This window comes from Psammomys obesus, unplaced genomic scaffold (assembly GCF_907164565.1).
Source record: "Psammomys obesus unplaced genomic scaffold, mPsaObe1.curated_primary_1811, whole genome shotgun sequence".
Taxonomy (NCBI): Eukaryota; Metazoa; Chordata; class Mammalia; order Rodentia; family Muridae; genus Psammomys; species Psammomys obesus.
Genome location: NW_026588752.1, coordinates 1,355,506 through 1,369,845, shown reverse-complemented (window position 1 = coordinate 1,369,845; position 14,340 = coordinate 1,355,506).

The following is a 14,340-nucleotide window of genomic DNA, read 5'->3' as shown; positions in this document are numbered from 1 at the left end:
GTGTGTGTGTGTGTGTGTGTGTGTGTGTGTGTGTGTGTGTGTGTGTGTTCAAATACAAGTGTAGAGATCAACCTCAAACATTGTTCCTCAGGAACCACCTACATTAGTTATTTTTAAATCTTTTTTCTTAAATTTATTTCAGTTTACATGTTTGGTGTTTTGCCTGCCTATATGTGCACCATATTCCTACAGAGCCCTTGGAAGCCAGAGGAAGGTGTCAGATCCCCAGAAACTAAAAATGCAGACTTGTTAGGCTCTGAGTGGGTACTGAAAAACAAATCCATGTCCTGGATGGAAAAACAAGTGCTCTTAACCACTGAGTCCTCTCCCCAGCTTGCTTACCATCTTAGCTTTACAGACAGAATTTCTCACTGGGACCTGGGGCTCACTGAAGCAGCTAGCTTCACGGATCTGCATTTCTCCAGGTTCCCTGAGCCCACATAGTGCAGGGATTCCAAGCCCACACCAGCATGTTTAATTTTATTAGATTTAATTTATTTAATGTTTTAGATTTTTTTTTAATATGTGTATATGGTCAGAAAGAGTGTGCACATGAGCTCAGGTGCCTGGTTAAGGCAGCAGAGGGTGTTAGGTCACCTGGAGCTGAACTTATTCGTGGTTGTGAATCACTCAGCTGAGGTGCTGGGGACGAAACCCAGTGCTCTTCACCACTGGGCCATCTCTCTAGCCCTATCAACCAGGCCTTTCAGGTTTGGGGTCTTGGTTTTTGATTGTTGTTTGTTCATTTTTTACATGGGTGCTGGAGATTGAACTGGAGTCCTCATGTTTGCCTAGCAAAGCACCTTACCAACTGAGTTGCTTTCCTAGCCCCCCACACTTGTATTCCTTAAGGCACACATTCAAAAGCCCTTTGCTACTCAGAGAACTAATATTTATAGTTATTTGTTATAGTGATATATCCTCCCATGTATATAATACTTTATAAATCAGCCTTATGTACAGATTCTAATGCATCCCCCAACACTCCCTGGGAGCAACAGTGGGGAGGGGTGCTATTCTCCCAAATTTACTGGTGATAAAACTGAGGCAGGAGAGCCAAGGGGCCATCCAGCTCACAAACATGTGACAGTAGCTTCACTGTTAGAAGGAGACAGTGGCTTGTCTTAATGTGACAGGGCAGATGGTTCAGCCACAAGCTTATAGCACAAGCTGTGAGGACTCAGGTTCATCCTCTAGAAGCATGTGCCAAGGTGAGCTGTGATTACTCCTGTTTCTGATCCCACTGCTGGGCGTAGAGACAGGCATGATAGCCAGGCAGCCTCCAGGCCAGTGAGAGACCCAGCCTCACTAAACAAGGTGACAATGCCTCAGGAATAATAGTCAACTTGACCTCCGGCCTTCACATATGAACATACCCACACACATGTGAATATCCATACTCATGAACACACACACACACACACACACACACCTAAATTTTACCTATTTAGGTAAAATTAAACAAGACAATGAAAGTGATGATTGCCTGAACTTGGGCATGAGATGGGTGGCTGTAGCCTTGTAGGTCGGCTATCAGGGCCTGCAGACCCACAGACCTCTGAATCTAGGCCCCTCCGAGATGAAACCCATCTTATCCCCCATATCTTCCACCTTGGCAGCTAGCCCACCTTCAGTCTCAGCTAAGCCAGACATCCAGAAAGTAGCCAGAAAACCTGAGACCTCCCCATGCCTGCCTCACTCCTCTGCCTGACTCCACACAGCAGGATTTTTTTTTTTCTATTTGCTAGCTCTGGGTCTTCACAAATCTCTAAATGTTAAGTCTCAACTGGGCTTTGTATGATTTTTTACTATTTTTTTTAATCTCAAAAACATCACAAGATGGACAAATATACATTTAATTTACTCATTCTCCTGGATGGCTCCTGAAGGAGACTCTCTGACCTGACCCCCACTTGCTGCAGGAAACCCACACCTCCAAATCTCTCACAATGACTTCCTGTGTAAAAAGGAACATAAATTTAAAAGTTGCTGTACCTAAATTTTTTAAATCTGCTTTTTATTTTATTTCATACTTTAAGCAATTTTTATTACATTTGCTTATTTATATGCATGTTTGTGGATGGCAGGTGGGTGGCTGTGCTCAGGTATCATGGCATTCATGCAGAGGTCAGAAGACAGTGTTGGAGAGTTCATTCTCTGCTTACTTCCACGAAAGCTTGAGATTGAACTCGCGTTGATACACATGGAGGCAGTTGGCTTTCCTTGCCGAGCCTTCTTCATGGCCTGGTGTTTGGTGTTGTTAAGGTTGAGTGCCTTTAGTCATTGTGAAAAGCGATTCGTCTCGTAATGAGATTTTCATTCAAGCATGTCACTACTTTGACCACGTTCACCTCCCATTGCTTTTCCCTCTTCCTCTCTCCCTGTCACTTGCCCTCTTCCTCTTCCCAATTGTCCTCCTTCTACTTCCATGACCTGTGCTTGTTGGTGAATAAAGTATAAATTCACATCTGAGAGAGAATATGCAATATTCTCTCTCAGAGACTGGCTTATTTCCCTTGACGTTTGATGATCCCTGCAGCTTTATGTATTTTCCTGCACATGATATTATTTCACTCTACTGAACTGAATGAAACTCCATGTGTGTGCTATGATTCCCTCACCCATCTGATCGGCATCTAGACTGAGTCCATATCTTGGTTGCTGTGAACAGTGCTACAACCAACATGGATGAGCCGCTATCTCCGTGCTATGTTGACGTGGTCCTGCAGACATATCACTAACAGGAGGGGTACAGCTGGGTCATAGGAAATTTCTACTTTTAGCTTTTAGAGGAGCCACCACATCTCATTTCCCCAGGGCTTGACTCAGTTTACAGTCCCACCAACAGTGTATAAAGTCTCCTAACTTACACAAATTTTCTTTTTCCTAAATTAAATTTGGAAAAGACACTGGTTTGCCATTCCTTCAATCTCTGCTCCATCTTTACCCCTACAACTTCTTGTAGGCAAAACACTTTTGAGTGGAAGGTTTTATGAATAAGTTGATGTCCCTCTTCCTCCACTGGAAGTCCTGGCTTAGCTAGAGGAGGTGGTGACCTCAGGCTCCTTAACCTTCAATGCTAGGAATCTCAGCTAGGGTCATACACATAGACTCCTGGGATTCTACCCTATCTGAGGTTGCTTCCCCACTGATTTCAGCTCTCTTTCTCAGTCCTTTCCCTCACCCCCCCAACCTTGCTTTCCCCATACCTGATCCCCACCGCTGTTACCCTCCCCTTCTCCCACACAGATCCCTCCCTCCCTCCCTCCTTCTACTTCAGATGTCTATTTTATTTCCTCTTCCGAGTGAGATTCAAGCATCCTCCCTTGGGCCCTCCTTAGCCTCTTTGAATCTGTTACCTCATTTAGGATTATCTTTTCTAGTTCCATCCATTTGCCTGCAAAATGCATGATATGTTTGTTTTTAACAGCTAGGCCAAGATGCTCAAACCTCATTCAGAAAGGCAAATGGGATAGACATTGGAAGAGGGAGAAAACAGGGAACAGGACAGAGGCCTACCACAGAAGGTCTCTGAAAGACTCTACCCAGAAAGGTATCAAAGCAGATGCTGCGACTCATAGCTAAATTTTGGGCAGAGTACAGGGAATCTTATGAAAGAAGAGGGAGATAAAAAGAACTGGAGGGGACAGGAGCTCCACAAGGAGAGCAATAGAACCAAAAATTCTGGGCCCAGGGATCTTTTCTGAGACTGATACTACAACCAATGACCATTCATAAAGCTAATCTAGAAGTCCTGCACAGATGTAGCCCATGGCAACTCAGTCTCTGAGTGGGTTCCCTAGTAAGGGGAACAGGGGCTGTCTCTGACATGAACTCCATGGCTGGCTGGCTCTTTGATCACCTCCCCTGATGGGGGTGGAGCAGCCTTATCAGACCACAGAGGAAGACGATGCAGCCAGTCCTGCTGAGACCTAATAGGCTAAGGTCAGATGAAAGGGGCAGAAGATCTTCCCTATCATTGGACTAGAGGAGGGGCATGGGAGAAGAGGGAGGGAGGGAATGATTGGGAGGGAGGAGGGAGGGGGCTACAGCTAGGATACAAAGTGAATAAATTATAATTAAAAAAAAGAAAAATTAGCTAGGCCAACTTGAGACCCACCCCATGGGAGAGGGCCAACCCCTGTCATTATGAGTGATACTTTGCTATGCTTGCAGACAGGAACCTAGCATAATTGTCTTCTGAGAGGCTTCATCCAGCAGCTGATGGAAACAGATGTAGAGAACCACAGACAAACAATAGGCTGAGCTTAGGGAGTCTTATGGAAGAGTGGGAGGTAGGGTAAAGGGAGCTGGAGGGGTCAAGGTTAATCAAGTCAACTAACCTGAGCCCATGGGGGCTCAGAGAGACTGAACCAACAACCAAAGAACATGCACAGGCTGGACCTAACTCCCCAACACATATGTAGCAGATGTGCAGCTCAGTTAAAATGTGGGTCCCCTAAAAACGGGAGTAGGGGCTGTTTCTGAATCTGGCTCTGTTGCCTGCCTTTGGATCCCTTTCCCCTAGCTATGCTGCTTTGTCTGGCCTCAGTGCTCTAACTTGAGGCAACAATAGGGTTGGTACCCCTTGGTACCCCTTAGGGGCTTCCCTTCTCTGAGAATAAGGAGAGGGAGATAATAAGAGGAAAAGGCATGAGGGTGAGACTGGGAGGAGAGGAGTGAAGGGGCTGGAATCAGGCCATAAAGTGCAAAAACAAGCAAACAAACAAACAAGTAAATAAATAAATAGATAGATAGATAGATAGATAAATAAATAAATAAATAAATAAATAAATAAATAAATAAATAAATAAATAAATAAATAAAAACATTTGGTTGATTCAGAGCCTTACTTTAAGAGGATGAAGTATCTATTCCTGCTTTGCCTGGCTCTTTATCCTTCAAACTTTCCAGTGTATGTTCTCCTTCTGATTCCCCTCCAGTGCTCCATGAACACTTAATGATCCTCTGGTCCCTACAAAGAATACATTGAATCATCACTTTTTGCTCATTTGTTTGTCATCCCTCTCTGTGGACTGTATTCCAGGTCGAGGACAGCCATTCTGCTCTGTGCTAGGAGCTGTTCTGGGATTCTGAGATATGAGGACAGTTCTAGGAATCCCATCATCCCACATTCATTTGTTCTCCTCCATGGAGATTAGGACAATGAGATCTCACAGTCGGTGTCAAAGCTGAGATTTGGGTTAAAAGCAATTTGTTCCATAAAATTCAATCTTTCATTTCTTTTCTTTCATTTTTTTCCATTCTTTGTTTCTCTCTCCCCCCTCCCCCTCCCTCTTTCTGTCCTTTTCCTCCCCCTCCCCCTACTCCCTCTCTCTGTGTATGAGATAATGTGTATGTGCATGTTTTTGTATGTGTGTACATTCTCACGGGGGCACACATTTGTACATCTGTGTTTGGAAGTATAAGGTTGATGTCAGGAATCATCCTCAGTAGCGTCTCTCACTCACGCCAGAGCTCACAAAAAGGATGGCCTCCAGCCAGATTGCAAGTTCTCAATTTCTGCCTTCTGAGGCTGGAATTCATCCAGCATTTATGTGGATTCTGGGATCCAAACTCCAAGCCACATGCTTGCAAGGCCAGGACTTTAACTTTCCAGCTCAAAAGATTATGCAAGGCCTGGGACCATGGCTCAGTTAATAAATTGTTTGCCATGAAATAAAGAGGACCTGGGTTTGGGTCCCTAGCACCTTCATAAAATTGGTCAAGTGTAACTGCACTCATGTGTACCCCAGCACTGGAGAAGCAGATGCACACATGTAAGCACGGACACAAAGTTATGAGACAATTGCTATTTAGCTCCATAATATTTTTTAAAGATTTATTTATTTATACATGTGAGCACTCTATTTGCACGTATGCCTTCGTGACAGAAGAGAGCATCAGATCCCATTATAGATGGTTGTGAGCCACCGTGTGGTTGCTGGGAATTGAACTCAGGACCTCTGGAAGAGCAGACAGTGCTCTTAACCACTGAGCCATCTCTCCAGCCTTTGTTCCATAGTATTTAATCTCCCTACCACAAAAGAAAATCTCCACCAATCAGAAGTCTCTTTTATTCATCTTCATGCCCTACTCCTATTCACAGCTTTCTACTTTCTGTCTCTATGGATTGAAACTTTGGAAACATGTGAGAGAAATTGTACACTTTGTATATCTTTTCAACTGGCTTTTTCCAACAAGTCTTCAAAATTCATTCCTCTCATAACAAGTATGCCAGTATTCCAGTTTTATAGTTGAGTGATATTCCATTTTCTATATATATCACAATTTATTTATCCATCCATTAATTAATTATTAACTATTTACTTTGTCTTTTTTTTTTTTTTTTTTTTTTTGGATTTGTTGAGGATAGGTTTTAAGTTATCTTGGGTATAAGCACCCGGAAATGAGTTGCTAGGCTGTTTGATAACTCTATGTCTAATGTGCTCAGAAGTTGCCAAACTATTTTCCAAACCATACACACCATTTTACATTTCTCCAAGCAATTTATACAAGTTTGAATTCCACATCTTTCCTGAGACTTGTCACTATGGTGTTTTTTGAAAAATTCTATACTACAGAGTATGAAGTTATACAGAATATAACTGTGGTTCTCAACTACATTTCCAAAATTGCTAACAATGTTGAACTTCTTTTCTATACTTATTATCTATTTATGTGTTTATTTTTGATATATGTTGATTCTAACTTTCCCCATTTAAGAATTTTAATTTTTAGTATCGATTTTTTTTCTTTTTATTGAAAATAGATGCTTCTCTCATACAATACATTCCAACCACATTTTCCTTCCTCCATACCTCCCAGCTCCCCCATCACCTCCCCTCTTCCCCAAATCCACTCCTCCTCCATCTCCCTTCAGAAAAGAGCAGGTTTCCAAGAGACAGCAACCAGACACAACAAAACAAATTACAATAAGACAAGGCAAAAACCTTCATATTTTTTAAAAATTTATCTACCTTTATTTTATGTGCACTGGTCTGCATGTATGTCTAGCTGTCAGATCTTAGAGTTATAGATAGTTGTGAGCTGCCATGTGGGTGTTGAGATTTGAACCTGGGTCCTCCAGAAGAGCATTAAGTCCCTTTAACGGCTGAAGGAGACCAACAAAGCTAAAGGATCTGAGCCCAGGGGTCCTGCAGAAACTGATGTACCAATGGAGGACCATGCATTTGAGAGGACCTAAACCCCCTGTTTAGATGTGGCCAGTTGGCAGCTCAGTCTCCATGTGGATCTCCAAGTGAGGAGTGAGGAGAGCAGGGGCTGTCTCTATCATGAACTCAGCTGACTGTTCCTGGATCACTCACCCCTAGTGATGCAGCCTTGCCAGGCCATGGAGGAAGAGGATCCAGGCAGTCCTGATGAGACTTAAGAAGCTATGGACAGATGTCAATGGTAGAGAACTCCCCCTTTCAGTGGACTGAGGGAAGGAGATGGGGGGAAGGGGGAGAGAGGGTGAGACTTAGAGAGTTGAAGGAGGGGCTTCAATCAGGATATATAATGAATAAATTGTGAAAAAAAATAAAATTATTTAATTAATTAAAATTTTAAAAAAAAAGCCCTCATATGAAGGCTTGACAAGGCAACCAACTCAATAAATATAAATAAATAAATAAATAAATAAATAAATAAATAAATAAATAAATAAGAGTCCCAAGAACCGACAAGAGTCAAAGACGTACCTGCTCTCACAGTTAGGAGTCCCCCAAACACCAAGCTAATAGCCACATCATGTACACAGAGGACCTGGTGAAGACCTTTGCAGGCCCCATGCTTACCTCTTCAGTGAGCCCATATAAGCCCTGCTTAGTTGGTTCAATGGGCCATGTTCTCCTGGTGTCCTCCATACGCTCTGACTATGATCTTTCCACAACTCTGCAGGATTCCCTGAGCTCTGAAGGAAAGAACCCAATGAAGACCTCCAGTTTAGGCTCTTCTTTCCTCATAATGTCTGGCTGTGGGTTTCTGCATCTGCTCCCATCTACTGCCAAAGGAAGCCTCTCTGATGAAGACTGGCAAGGCACTAATCTGTGAGTATAAAGAATATCATTAGGATCATATCATCATTGCTTGTTTCTACCCTAGGACTCTGGGCTATCAAGTCTCTGAATCCTGGCCATCGAAGTAGTGTCTAGTATGGGCTCCCTCTTGTGGACTGGGCCTCAAGTTAAACCAGAGACTGGGTTGGAGACTTCCACAAGTTCAATGCTACCATCTTCCAGATCATCTTGCAGGAAAGATAGATTGTAGGTCAAAGGTTTTGTAGTTGGGTTGCTGTCCATGTTTCCCTTTCAGTAGTCTGCAGAGTACCTTCACACACCAAAGAGACTAGAACTTAGGTGTGAAGGCTCCATGAAGGCACCAGCTCGAACCTCTCCATGTCCAATAAGCTGTGTGGATATTGCCCTCAGCAATGGGGCCACGCTGTCAGTTTGTGGAGAGCAACCTTCCGTCCTAGTGTCAGCCTGGGTTATTTGGGGATATCCACAGGAACTCTTCTGCCAAAAACTCAAACAACCCAATCTAGCCTTGCCTGGCTACAAGAGATGACCATTTCAGACTCCATATATGCTGTTACTAGGTATCCTCACTAGGAAAGCCCTCATAGATTCCAGGAAGTTTCCACAACACTCTGAAAATGTCCCCATCTCAATCTTATGTCCCCACAGTCTCTCACTCCATCCTTCCTGACCAGATCCATCCCATTCCTGTCCCCTTCGCCCCTAGTCCACTGCAAATCTATTCTATTTCTCCTTCCCTAGGATATCCATGCATTCCACCTAAAGCCTTCCTCCCCCATTTTGAATAACCTCTCTGTGTTTATAGATTGTAGCTTGGTTATCACTTACTTGATGACTAATAACCACTTGTAAGTGAACATGTTCTGTATTTGTATTTCTGTGTGGGGCATGTGGGCTGTGCCGCCAGGGAAGCCTGCATGGAGCTGCAGCGAGGTCAAGACTCATCCAAATCCCGGAAACCTCACAGACTGGCAAGAGAAAGGATCCCTCCCTTCCTGTTCTGTGCCTGCATGCTGCATTGCAAGCAGTCTCAACTCCTCTTCCTCCGCAATTCTTGAGGTAGTCATATAGCTGAGCCCCTGGAATGCCTCTCCATGCAAATAAAGAATTCCAATTTGGGCAGAGTGCAGGGAATCTTATGAAAGAAGTGGGAAATAGCAAGACCTGGAGAGAACAGGAGCTCCAAAAGAAGAGCAACAGAACAAAAAATCTGGGCACAGGGGTCTTTTCTGAGATTGATACTACAACCAAGGACCATGCATGGAGATAACCTAGAACCCCTGCACAGACGTAGCCCATGCCAATTCAATGCCCCAGTGGGTTCCATAGTAACGGAAACAGGGACTATCTATGACATGAACTGATTGGCCTGCTCTTTGATCACCTCCCACTGAGGGGGAGCAGCCTTACCAGATCACACAGGAAGACAATGCAGCCAGTCCTGATGAGACCTAATAGAGTAGGATCAGAAGGAAGGGGAGGAAGACCTCCCCTATCAGTGGACTGTGGGAGGGGCATGGGTGGAGAAAAGGAGGGGAGAGTAGGTTTGGGAGGGGAAGAGGGAGGGAGCTACAGGTGGGATACAAAGTGAATAAACTGTAATTAATAAAAATAAAAATAAATGCAAAAAATTCCCACCGTCTCAGCCACAGCCAATGATATGTGCTCACCCTGAAAAAATCCCTTTTTGCGCCCCAAGGTTCGTATATCACTTGTTCACCCTGAACAAGTGAAACAGCTTGTTTCACCAAATATCATCCCATAGTTGCTGTGCCCCCGGCAAAGCTCGGAGCTAAAAGGCTGCAATGCTTGAGGAGCTGTTTTCTCCCTCCCAGCACCCACTGCTGGACTGACCCGTCTGCCCAGCGAGGCCTCGTTCCTCAGCCAGGTCCTGCATGCTGTGGTGTCTGGACTCTCCGAAGGAAAGGAGATCCTGGGCTGCTATTGCCCAGAAGGGCTCTAACATTTAAGACCTCAAGAGGACTTCTCCCCTCCCCGACTCCCCCGCAACACACACTCCCATCTGGACGAGGATCCTGAGAACTCTCTCAGTCCAGCTCTGCTTCATCCTTCCCAGCCTGGTGTATAGCAGCCAGAGCCCACTGGGGGAGGAAAGGGATTGTGGAACTGCATTTCTGGATCTGGGTTACCTCACTCAGGTACTTCTTCACTCAGCAACTTTTTCAAGGTCCATCTATTTACCTGGGAATTTCATGTCATTTTAACATCTGAGTAATACTCCATTTTTATGTAAATGTACCACATTTTCTTTATCCATTCTTTGGTTGAGGGACATCTAGGTTTCTGGCTATTTCTGGCTATTATGGATATAGCAAAAATTAAAAAATAAAAAATAAACATAGTTGAGTGGTAAGATGGAGCGCCCCTTGGATATATGCCAAGAATGGTATAGCTGGGTCTTGAGGTAGACTGATTTCCTGTTTTCTGAGGAACCTCCATATCGATTTCCATAGTGGCTGTACAAGTTTGTACTCCCACAAGCAATGGAGGAGTGTTACCCTTGCTCTGCATCCTCATCAGCATGAGCTGGTGTTTGGTTTGGTTTGGTTTGGTTTGGTTTGGTTTGGTTTGGTTTGGTTTGGTTTGGTTTGGTTTGGTTTTTGTTTAAACAAGGTTTCTCTGTGTAGCCTTGGCTGTCCTGGACTAGCTTTGTAGATGGGGCTGGCCTCAAACTCACAGTGATCAGCCTGCCTCTGCCTCCCTGAGTGATGGGATTAAAGGCATGTGCCACCACACCTGGCAACCTGGTGTTTCTTATCTTATCCATTCTGACAAGGAAGATGAAATCTGAAAGCCATTTTGACTTGCATTTTTCTGATGGCTGAGGATGTTGAACATTTCTAAATGTTTCTTGGCCATTAGAGACTCAATTGAGAAGTCTCTGTTTAGATATGAATCCCATTTTTAATTGGATTATTTGGTTGTTTCATATGTAGTTTCTTGAGTTCTTTATATATGTTGGATGTTGTCCTCTACTGAATGTGGACATGGTAAAAATCTTTTCCCGTTCTGTAGGCTGCCCCTTTGTGTGACTGATGGTGCCCTACGCCTCCCAGAAGCTTTTCCGTTTCATAAGCGCTCATTAATTATTGTTCTTAGGCCTTCACTATTGGTGTTCTGTTCATAAGTCGTCTCCTATGCCAATGAGTCCAAGGATATTCTCCACTTTCTATTCTGTCAGATTCAGTGTATCAGGTTTTATGGTGAGGTCTTTGGGATACTTAGACTTGAGTTTAATGAAGGATGATAAATATGGATCAATTTCCATGGTTCTATCTAGTTTGACTAGCACTGTTTGTTGAAGGTGCTGTCTTTTTTCCCAGTGTGTATTTTGGGTTTCATTATCATGAACTCAGTGGCTGGCTCTTTGATCACCTCCCCCTGAGGGCAGAGCAGCCTTCACAGGCCACAGAGGAGGACAAGGCAGCCAGTCCTGATGAGACCTGGTAGCCTAGGGTCAGATGGAAGGGGAGGAGGACCTCCTCTATTAGTAGACTTGGAGAGGAACATGGGAGGAGATGAGGGAGGGATGTTAGATTGGGAGGGAGGGTGGGAGGGGGCTACAACTGGAATACAAAATGAATGAACTGTAATTAATATAAAAAAATAAAAATTATAAAAATGGGTGTCCATAGGTGTGTGGAGTTATGTCTGAGTCTTCAATTCAATAACATTAATCAATATATCTATTTTTATGAAAATAGCTTGTGTTTTTTTGTTACTATAACTATAGTTCAACTTGAAATCAGGGATGGTGAAACCTCCAGCAGCTGTTTTATTGTTCAGGATTGTTTTTGTTACCCTGGGGTTTTTCTGTTGTTTGTTTTTGTTTTGTTTTGTTTTGTTTTGTTTTGTTTTGTTTTGTTTTGTTTTTGCCTGTGAAATTGAGAATTGTCCTTTCAAGATCTGGAAAGAATTGTGTTGAAATTTTGATGGGAATTGTGCTGAATTTGTACATTGCTTTTAGTAGGATGGCCATGTTAATCCTACCGATTTATAAGCATGGGAGATCTTTCATCTGATATCTTCTTCAATTTCTTCAAAGATTTTAAATTCTTGTCACACAAGTCTTTCACTTGCTTGGTTAGAGTTACAAGATATTTTATATTATTTAAGACTATTATGAAAGGTGTTGTTTCCCTGATTTCTTTCTCACTCTATTTGTTTTTTTGTAGATAGCAGGGCTACTGATTTTTTTAAGTTAATCTAGTATCCAGCCACTTATCTTAAAGTGTTTATCAGCTATAGGATGTCCTTGGTAAAAATTTTAGAGTCACTTATGTATGCTATCATATCATCTGCAAATAATAACACTTTGACTTCTTTCCTTTCCAAATATATATACCCTTGATCTGCTTTAGTTGTCTTATTGTTCTAGATAAAACTTCAAGTACTGTATTGAATAGATATGGAGAGAGTGAACAACCTTGTCTTGTTCATGATTTTAGTGGAACTGCATTGAGTTTCTTTCCATTTAATTTGATGTTGGCTACAGGCTCGCTGCCAATTGTCTTTATTATGATTAACAATGTCCCTTGTATCCCTAATCTCTCCAAGACTCAACTCAGGAAGTGGTGTTGGATTTTGCCAAAGGCCCTTTCTTCATTGAATGGCACAAACGTGTTTTTTTAACTTTCAGTTTGCTTATGTGGTGGATTACATTTACTGAATTTTGCATATTGAACTATCCTCCCATCTGTAACATATTTTATTTGTTCTTTATGTTTAATGTTTTGATTATGTGGTGAACGGATTTTTTTTCCTTGTCCAATCTATTTGGTGTCTGTGTGCTTCTTATACATTTATAGGCATCTCTTTCTTTAAGTTAGGAAGTTTTTCTTTTATTATTTTGTTGAAAATATTTTCTGGGCCTTTGACCTGGGATTCTTCTTTATTCCTGTTATTCTTAGGTTTGGTGTTTTCATAGTGTCGCAGATTTCCTAGATGGTTTATGTCAGAATTTTTTAATTTTAATTTAATGTTTCCTTTGATCAATAAATCCATTTCTTTCTTATGTTGTGTTTTCAATGTCTATGATTCTCTTTTCTTTTTCTTGTATTCTATTGGTGATGCTTGCCTCTGCAGTACCTGTTCAAATTTCTATGTTTTTCAGGTTCTAGAATTTCCTCAGTTTGTGGTTTCTTTGTTGCTTCTATTTCCATTTTTAGGTCCTAAATGGTTCCATTTATTTCCTTCAATTTTTTTTTTGTTTTCCTTGATTTCTTTAAGGAATTTTTTAAATTTCCACTTTAAGGACGTCTGTTATCTTCATGTGAGTGGATTTAAGGGCTTTTTCTTGTGCTTCAGCTACTTTGGAGTATTCAGGGTGCGCCGTGGTAGGATAGCTGGGTGAAGACAGATTGCCCTAGATGTCCTTGATGTTGTTCTTAAGCTGTGGCTAGTCATCTGGGTTGAGATGATTAAAGTTCCGGGTGTTGATTTCTGGACTTGACCTTGTTTTGTTCCTTGGTTTCTGTTTTCTTTCAGGATTTTCAGACAGTGTGATGGCCATGTGTTGCCTGTTTTAGTTAACTACTTGGATGGTGTAGTCACAGAGAGTGCCTGCTAGTATTGGAAGCTGGCATTCAGTGGTGAGTGAGAAATGTCACGAAGACATGGTTTGTGGGATCCACAGGAGGTGTGAATGGTAGAGGGGGTCAGGGAGGCTGCAGCTGGTGTTGTGGTACAGTGCTGGGAATGAATCTAAGGGAGTGGGTCTACTCGGAAGCAGAGAGAGCAGAGGAGGTCTGCCAGGCAGCCTACCTGGTCTTCTCTATTATTGAATTTTAAATGGCTTCCCATCTATGAATATAGCTTATCTTTCTATCCAAGTCACCTCTAATTTCTTTTAATAGTGATTTTGTATTTTTGTTCTTTAAATTCTTCCTAAGTAATTTATTTCTTTTTTATTTAAAGGTATTTTGTACAATATATTTTGATCATATTCTTTCCCCACCCCAACATTTTCTACATCCTCCCCACCTTCCTATTCACCCAACTTCATAGTTTTTCTTTTTCTCTCAAAACAAAATAAAACAAAAAATAAAAACTGAAAAAATACAACAAAGACAAAAAATGAAATAAAAAGCACCCACAAAGAAACATAGAAAGCTGGGTACAGTGGCATATGCCTGAAATACCAGCACTCAAGTAGGCAAAGAGGCAAGCAGATCTCTGTGAATTCTAGACCAGTCTGGTCTACAAAGTGAGTCCAGGACAGCCAAGGCTACACATAGAAACCCTGTCTTAAAAAAAAAAAAAAAAAAAAAAAAAAAAA